Below are 9186 nucleotides of genomic sequence, written 5' to 3' on the forward strand. Positions count from 1 at the left end.
GGCAGACAGGTAAACAATGACCACATCATGTGTTCGGCCCTGCCCTGGAAATCCAGGCTGGAGAGGCAAAGTGGGTGTTTCCTGCAGTGAATCCAGAAGGCTTCCTGGAAGGAGTGGTGCCGGTTGGTGCCGAGTTTCCACGGGCAGACGGAACAGCCCGCTGCGGAAGCACTCAGTGTGGCATGGCTCAGGGAGCAGTGTGTGCAAAGGCCTGGGGGTGGAGGGCGAGAAGGGGAGGGCGTTTAGGAAGGCGGGGGCCAGAACTAGAAGGGCCTGCTGGTCCACCTACGGAGGGCTAACGGGGGCCTTTTCAGGATCCTAAGCCTCTGAAAGAAAAGGTCAGCTTTCCATGCTTCACAGATTCTAATTGTCCTCTTTCTTCCTCTGCCCCGGTTTATCTGGCAATGCCTGGGTTGGGAGTAGAGACGCACCCAGAGACAGACCGGAAGAGGACTCTGGTGCAATGTAGGGTTAGGAAAATGGTCCCCACCTCCTTCCATCACACCTGGAGTCAAAGACCTACCTTGGAACCCTGGCTGCGCGCACACTTCCTAGCGGTATGACCTTGGAAAGGTGATTGAACCTTGATTATTTTATCTGTCAAGTGAGGAGACGAATGTTTACCATCCCAGACCATTACTGTGAGGCCTCAATAAAAGACTTTATCCACTCCTTTATTTAACGTATGTGGAGCACCTACTATGTGTCAGGGCCTGTGCCAGGTGCTGGCGTCACAGCACTGAATCAGACAGGCGTGATCTCTACTGTCTCTTGGGACTTACATTCTGGAAGATAGGCAATAAACAAACAAATGAGATCATTATAGATTTGTGTTAAAGTGCTAGGAAGGAAACAAACAGTGGGACAGGAAGGAGGATAACTGGGAAGTGGGAGAGAGGAAAGGGCCACCTTACTCCGTGTGGCCCGGGAAGCTTCTCTGAGAAAACCGAAGGGTTAGAGGTCAGAACCGAGCACCCCAGGAGCAGGCAGCTGCGGCTGCCAAGGCCGTTAGATGGGAGCCCATAAAGAAGTTAGCCTGATTCCTCTAAGATTAGGGGTGTCGAACTCAATCAGAGAAGGGGCCAAAATCTAAAATCCAGCCTAAATCGAGGGCCGAATGGTTTACTGAACTGTCATTGTGATGGAAACGCAGCGGAGTGCAGTGATGACAGCGCGGTGCGGGCCACATTGCAAGGCCTGGCGGGACGGATTTGGCCCGCGGGCCTTGTGTTTGACACATGTGCTCTAAGATGCTAAGCCTCCTGAGGGCAGGAACCTAGGTCTCTCACTTCTCCCAACCTTTTGGATAAATACTGGGTAAAGTAGATAAAAACAAGTGGAATTTCCAACTTGCTGGACCAACCACCCCACCCCCAGGGGGCCTATTGGCCTCTTATCAGTCAGCCCATCGGCACAGCTTAATCTTCACCCCAGCTGTTAAGTATCTGTTCACTCCTGTTCCTTTCCTGGGGTTCCCAATCCTCTGCTTGCACAGGAGGAGCAGGTACAGCTCCGGGATCTGCTAATCCACAGCCTGAAACTGGGCAGAATTTGGAATCTGACTTGTAGGGAGTGAGGGACAGCATATGGCCGAGGGGTTTAGGGTCACTGGGGCCTTGGCCTGGGTCTCACTTCAGGAAGATGAAGAATGCTTCCTTGCACACAGCCACCCGAGCTACAGAGCACACACAGCTCCTCTCACACACCATCCAGCTGCACACTGCATCTCCATGGCAACCAGTAGGCCTGGTCCATGGATGTTAGAAATGAGAGCCAGAGGAAGAGAAGAGAGAGAGGGAGAGACAGAGAGGAGAAACGACATAAAGATACTCAGGAAGTAGCCTCCTAAGGAGGCTCCCATTCTTTCCTTGATCCCCCTGCAGGGAAGACTTGAATGGGCTCAGGGCCTGGGGATGGAGAGACTCAAGGTGGGAACTAAGGAATGGGCTGGGGGCTGTCTAGACACAGGTAACTGGGGCACAGTGGGCGGGGGGGGGGGGGTGAGCAGGAGCAGGGGAACCTGAGTGACAGCTGGAGCCTTGGCCTGTGATACTTGGTCTGGGTGAAAGGCAGGTGAGGGGGATGGGTAGAAGTGGGAGACCTGGGGAAGCTACTTTCCCTTCTTCTAGGCCTAATTGACTGTTCAGGCTGAAACCGCCTCTTAGTCACTTAGTCTAATTAGAATTGTTCTGAGAGAGGACAGTGGGGGAGGGGCAGGAGAAGCTGAGGTGTGAAGGGGGAAGGGTGGTGAAGACAGCTGGGTGGGGGTGGGGAATGGGAGTTCTGTCACCTTCCGCCCACAGATGGGCTATGTCTGGCCAGGTTGTGGGTCACTCTGGCACCCCTGCCAACTGTCATGAGAGTTCCCTCACATGTACCTGCTTTCTGCTCTGGCCCTGACCCTTTTTCTCATGATTTCTCAATCGCTGGCCAGCAATGTTTGTCTAATAATCAGGGGAAGCATCTAGGAGTTGGGGCTGGGGTTGATCCCCTTTGGAGTGGAGGAGATTATACTGAGAATAGCCTCATCTTTGAGGAATAAGAAGGGATGCGGCAGACACTGCCTTGGCATGACCCCCCAACACACACACACACACACACACACACACACCTCTTTTCCCACCCCTCATTAAGCCTTGTTACCTCTAAGGGGCCACCATATGTGGAGCTTGGCCTCTGGAGCTGGATTGCTTGGGACTAGTTACTTCACCTCTCTGATCATGAGTTTCTCTAGCTATGAAATGGGGATAATAAATCCTATATATTGGGAGTGTGGCCTTAAGGTGACAATCAATGCATGTAAACTGCTCAGCACCATAAATTGTAAGTGCTTAATAAAAGACATTGATCACTCCCAGACTCCTTTCCGTTCCCCAGGGCCTTTCAGGAACCTGGACATGTGCATCTTCCAAACTCCTCTCCTTATTCTGCTTGCCTAGTCCCTTGCCTCTTCCCAAGGCTGCACCGTGGGGGTGGTATTGCTCCCATGGGGGGGAAGTATTGTGTGAAAAGTTAGGCCTAGATCCCGCCCCCTGTCCACACGGAAGGGACAGACTCTCCTCCAGTCTGGGGTCTGATTTTCCCTTCTCTGCCTCCTGGAAGAGGAGGAAGGGGGGCAGCCGAAATGATGGAGGGCAGTGTACTTGCTGAGGGGGACAATAAGGGATGAGCAGTATCCAGAAGCCTGAATATTTCATGGGGCTGTAGCGCGGGGAAGGGCAAAGTCCCCAAGCTGTGTTTGCGAATGTGCGCGTGCTTCCGCGTGGCTTGGGGCGCTTCCACACGCCCAGTGCCCTCCGCACGCGCCCCAACCTTCAAAGTGCTGCGCCCACAGAAAACTGTCCCCGTGAACCCTTTTCTCCCCACACCCTCCTCAGCACATGCATATTTTATTTCTCACGGCTCGCGTGGTTTGTTCCGCTCCGTCTGAGGCTGTATTTTGACATGGCCGCGCTTTTCTTGCCCGTGTGTTCAGGTGGCCCCTGTCGTCTGCTCTCCACGGCTGGCTTCCTCCATGTCTAACAGGAGGCTGGAAGGTGCTTTTGCAACCTCTGTCACAGCCTCCCTTTTGTCCCTTTCCTTGACCTTATCCCCGTCTATCATGATTTCATTTATTCGTTGGCTTGTTTAATTTATTTATTTGTTGGCTTGTTTAATTTCCCCACTAGAATAAAAGCTTCAGGAAGCAAGAACCTTGTTTAACTTATTTCCCACCACTCAAAGATGTGTGATGAATGAGTGTTTGAATGAATGAATGAATGAATGGCAGGAAGGAAGGAAGGAAGGAAGGAAGGAAGGAAGGAAGGAAGGAAGGAAGGAAGGAAGAAAGGAAATCTGTTTGGGGATTTTGTAGCCAGAGCAAGAAAAGGGGGGCAGGCGGAGGGTGGGACATGGGTGTGAGGGTGGTAGATGAGAAGAACTGTGATGGAGAGGAGGAAGGCGGCTAGGAAATGGGGAAGTGGGTGGGATGGGGATGAGGGAGACTGGAGAAGAGGCAGCTGGCATGAAGCAAGGGCCAGGAGCCATGGCGTGGAGGGACGCATGCAGGCCCCCAGAAGGGCTAGAGGGCTTTGAGCAGGAGGAGGTCAAGCTTGGAATGGGAGCCAAGGCTAGCGTCTGCCCTTAGCGAGGCTATGCTTGGAATTTGGGTTTGGGGCCAGATTGGGTGGAGGACAGAAGCCACGAGGAACAGCTAAGCCATGGATGTTTCCCGGGGCCTGCTGGTGCCATCGATGTCCCTCCTAACTCCCCTCATTCCCCATATCTGGGCTGGGTGCCCAGCCTCAGGTCTCCTCCTCCGGCCCTTCTAAGCCCATAAACAGGAAATGCCCCAGGGCTGGGCTGGCCAGTGTTGCCATCAGAAAAAGAGCCAGGATCCTCCCTGGGCAGGGGAGGTGCACAAAGCCAGCAGGGGGTTCTGACCCTTTGATTGGCCATGTTCCACCCAGGGAGGCCCCTTCAGAAGCCTCTGTTCTCCCAAATCAAAGGTGACAGCAATATTAACTCATTAGCGCTGAGCCCCCAGAGGAAGCGTGGGCTGCAGAAGGAATCCTTTTGCAGGCTCTGCCTTGTCCCCTGACCCTCTCCCGGGTCCAGGGGCTTCCTGAGATGGCAGGCAAGAGACAAGGAGGTAGCCTGGGGTGAGGATGGGGAGACTCTCCCATCAGAGAGATGGTGTGTCCCTCAGATCTGGTCAGAGTGGCTGTGATGAGGGTGTGGGGGGAGTGGAGGATATTGGAGGTGCACACCTGCAGTGGTTGTCATGGCAACCTGACTTGGCTCCCAAGAGGATGGCCTCTCTCCCAAAGCCCTATGAAGCCTGGAACACAAGAGCAGGCTCACTTCTCTTGCAGAATGATTCCTGAGAGCTTCTTCTCTCTTTTCTGTATTTCCCTGGGACCAGGGCCATAAGATGAGGACATGTCAGGGGGCTAGGCAATGGGGGCTCTCCACAAGGGGTGTGCGCTTCTCATGTGTGTTGGTGCAGGATCATACGTGTACTGTGCCTGGGGTAGGGCCCCAGTGTGTGTAGAAGACATGTGGTCTATTCAACAGACCACACAGGAGAGAGATTTGGGAGGGAGATGATTAGTAACAAAGACAATAATCACAGTTAACCTTAACTGAGAGCTTATTAAATCCCAGCGATGTGATTGTGGTGAGCATTTTACAGGCGGTGTCTTATTTGATCTTCACAACAGCCGTACACAGTAGGAATTAGTAGCCCCATTGTCAGATAAGAAAACTGAGATTCTAAGAGGTTCAGTACTTTGCTCTGGGTCCAGGGTCTGGAAAGAGACAGGGCAAGGCTCTGCATGAGGGGAGGAGGCCGAGGGCGGGGTGCCAGCCCCTGAGGCCAGGAGTCCTATCCCCAGCCCCCATCGGCCACTCAGGCCCGTGCGTCCCATGGTTCTTGCCAGGATTGGTCTGGTACCATGCCAAGAGGCAGAGCCTGGGAACCTCAGATGGTGGTGCCTGCCTGAGCTGGGGTGGGCTGGGGTGGCTGAGGGCACCTGTGAGGATGTGGGGACCCTGAGTGACGGGTATTGTGATTGGCACAAGCCAGGGGAGCGGCTGGCAGCCTTGCTCCTGGTAAACACGAGGAGAGGTTACTTCACAAGGAAACAGTAATTAACTTTAATTAGCACCTTGCATCTCGGAATATTATTAACATCTCAATTTCTCTAATCAAGGCAGCAGGAGAGGGGCGGCATCTGCCTTGCTGACTCCTGCTTGGCCGTGCTCGAGCTTGGCGTGGTTCCTGTTAGGCCCCCACCCCCTGGATGGCACCCAGGAGCACCTCCTCGTTGGTGGGCTGCCAAGGGGAGCAGGGGAGTGACAGGGCAGAGAGAAGATCCAGGCCACCACCAGGGACAGGGCGGACAGGAGCCAGGGCTCTGGTGGCCACCTTCTCTTTCCAAGTGGACTCCAAGCACCAGAGACAGGGCTAGGCTTGCGCCCCCTGACTCAGAGGACAGACAAGACCGCCTTACTATCCCCTTCTTTCCTCCCTCCCTCCCTTCTTCTCTCCTCTCCTCTCTCCCTTCTTGAAGTAGCCTGTTCTTTCTCACATTTTCCTCTTCTTTCCAGTTTTCTCCTTCTCACCCCAATTTTCCATTTCAACACATTGATTAAGCACCCATCACAGGACAGGAGATCTCAGGGACAGGACCACTGGGGAGCCGGAGTGACAGAGGGTAACTCCTGCCCTGGGGAGCTGAGGATCCTATGGAAGAGATAGGCCTGGGCATAAAGAACTCTAATTGGGCTCCGCACAGATAGGCATCATAATGGGATGCAGATAAAGGCCGTGCGCCTCTAGAAGGCAGGCAGGAATGGGAGAGGCCGGGACCCTGACTGTGGAGCATCGAGACAGACCATTTGGGGTACCATGAAAGCAAGAGGACAGAAGGCAGGAGGGCACTTGCTGTTATGCAGCCCTCCTCAGGAGGCCATCAGGAGGGCAGGCCCTGAGGGTTGGGGGGGGGGGGGCCTCGACTCTCTTCATTACAGCCACCCGCAATGGCTGTTCACCCCGCTGGGTGTCGGATATTAAGAACTGCCCGTTCTTGGTTTAATTGCAGTGGCCTGCTGCGTGCACAGTTGGGCATTTGTTTCGCAGTGTCCTCGTGGCTTCTCCCCAGTCCAACCTTTTTGAGTTTATGAAGGCCTACTCTGTCCCGAGGGCCGGTCTGCCCTGGAGTGGACTCCCAGTGCTGGAGCTCCTCTCTGAGGGGCTGGAGGGGTCAGCCCAGCCATCTGCAGGCTGGACTTCTCAGTAAAACACGGGCAGGTGCGCTGTTCGCGGAGGGTTTCCGGTAGAGAAGGGGCTGGTTCCACATTGGCCTTGACAGCACCCCTCGCCCCCTCCTGTAGGGTGCCTACAGTGTCATCATCTTTGCACCTCTTCCGCCTCTGTTTTTAAAAAAATATTTTTAAATTGATTTCAGAGAGGAAGGGAGAGGGAGAGAAACATCAATGATGAGAATCATTGGTTGGCTGCCTCCTGCACGCCCCCTACTGGGGATGCAGCCCCCAGCCTGGGCACGTGCCTGTGACTGGAACTGAACCTGGGACTCTTCATTCTGCAGGCCCACGCTCTATCCACTGAGCCAAACCGGCCCAGATCCGCCTCTATTTTTATACAGTCCAGAGGACAGCGGCAGAAGATTCAGGTTCAACTGTAACTCTTGTCCAACATTAACCCGGAGGGTTCAGTGGAGACCCCAATCTCAAACACATCTTTTGAGTTTATTATTTCCTTGTTCTGGAAACTGATCACACATCACATTGCCAGATACCAAGTGGGACCGGTCATATGGGCCCTCTCTAAGGTGGGCCAACGATCAGGGATGGGACTTTGGCTTTTCCTGGCTGTCTCTCTGCTTGCCAATTGGGATCATCTGTCATGGAGGCCTACAGCATCTTAATTCTCACAGGAATCTGGAGAAGCAGGAATTGCTATGCCCACTTTATAGTTGAGGGAACAAGACAAAGAGCTAGAGAGAAAGTGAAAGCAAAGCAGGACAAGAACCGCTGTCTCTGATGCAGAGTTGGGGTCACTTTTTTAATGGTTCTCCCCACTTTACCATGAACCTACCCTCTGCCAGGAGATGGGGTGCTAGGGGAGGGGGGGAGGGGGGACAGAGTGTGGTTCCTGCCCTCAAGAACAACCAGAGAATGGCCACTTGTCTTTCAGCAAACCTTAGCTATCCCTCTCCCTCTCTTTGGGCTCCTCCCCTCCCCCAGCCCCAGCTCCCCAGAGCCTGGGGCCCGGGCTTGATAATTGCAGAGTAGCCAGAGCAGGGCGGGGAAGAATCTGACGTTTCCAAAGGCCCTTTGGATGTTGATGATTATGGCAATGATGATGCTGTCCGTCTCCCATCAAGACTGGGGCCTTTCTTTGTTTCTCCCTCTCATTCGGAGTCTCCCCCCCTCTCGTTCGGCCCTGAGGACTGGCTTTGTCAGAGGAGACCAGCATTTGCTTCTCTTGGAGGGAGGAAGGGGACAAACCAGCTGAAGCAAAACCTGGGGAATAAACCCACCCTCCACCTTCCCAGAGAGGGGCATGGGGGGGGGGGGGTGCGGACGTGATCATTAGCATGCGATTTGCATAAGGAACAATGGAGGAGATTGGAGTCTAGCCTCAGGAAACACCTGCCAGGAACTGTGAATGAAAGCCTCTCTCGCCTCCCACTCTGAGATTCCTCCCACCCCCAACCCCTGGATGGAGTGGCAGAAACCCAACTGTGCCTAATGATGATGGCCTGATGACAACCACAGTTACCATTTAGTGCCTGCTAAATGCCAGACACTGCAGTCGTCGTTCTGTTTCTCTTAACCCCACAGCCATCCAGGGTGGGGCATTTTATTATTGTATAATACAATTGACAGAGGAGGAAGCGGAGGCTCGGCCTCCCCCACCCAAGCCTTTCAGATGATGTTAACGGCAGAGCTGAGCTTGGGTATAAGGTGCTGTGGCTCCGTGTCATGCCCCCAGCAATCACTGCATGTCTGCGTGCTCTGGGCTCATCCCAGGCACCAAGATGCAGCCTCCATGGGCCAGGCGGTCTGTGGGAGGCTTGGAACAAGGACTCAAAGACAAGGCTCTTACACACAGACACACACACACACACACACACACACACAGACACACTCACAAACAGACACATGCACAGCCGCTCTGCCCTGCCCCCAGCCAGGCTTCTGGAGGCAGGAGGAGCTGGGCTCCCTTGCCCCATAACCAGGTTAGCCAAGATCCAATTAACTAGTTAGCGCAGGCAGAGCTGGGGGCAGGCAGGGCGCGCAGGGGAGTGGGACGGATGGGTCGGGTAATGTGCAGAGACAGCCAGAGACAGCGACTCCGCTCTAACCTGATAAGCAGCTCCCGACATCGATGAGGCTGGCCTGGCAGGCGGAGCGGCCTCAATCCTGGCGGAGGTGGGTGGGGGTTGCTGGGACAGTCTCTGACCCCCAACCGTCCCCTCTGGCTGCCACCCAGTCCTTTCCAGTGCCCTCGTCCTCTGGCCTCCCCTGAGCAACACTCCCTCCTGCTCTGCCTCCTCTAGGCGCTGGGAGAAAGGCAGCTTCTGGGAGATACACTTTCATCCAAATGAGGCTGGAAATACGGCATCATGCAAGGAAGAGATGGGGAGAGCAGCCCTCTCCTCCAGGTGGGAGGGTGGG

The sequence above is a fragment of the Pipistrellus kuhlii genome, unplaced genomic scaffold (genome assembly GCF_014108245.1).
Source record: "Pipistrellus kuhlii isolate mPipKuh1 unplaced genomic scaffold, mPipKuh1.p scaffold_m20_p_8, whole genome shotgun sequence".
Lineage (NCBI taxonomy): Eukaryota > Metazoa > Chordata > Mammalia > Chiroptera > Vespertilionidae > Pipistrellus > Pipistrellus kuhlii.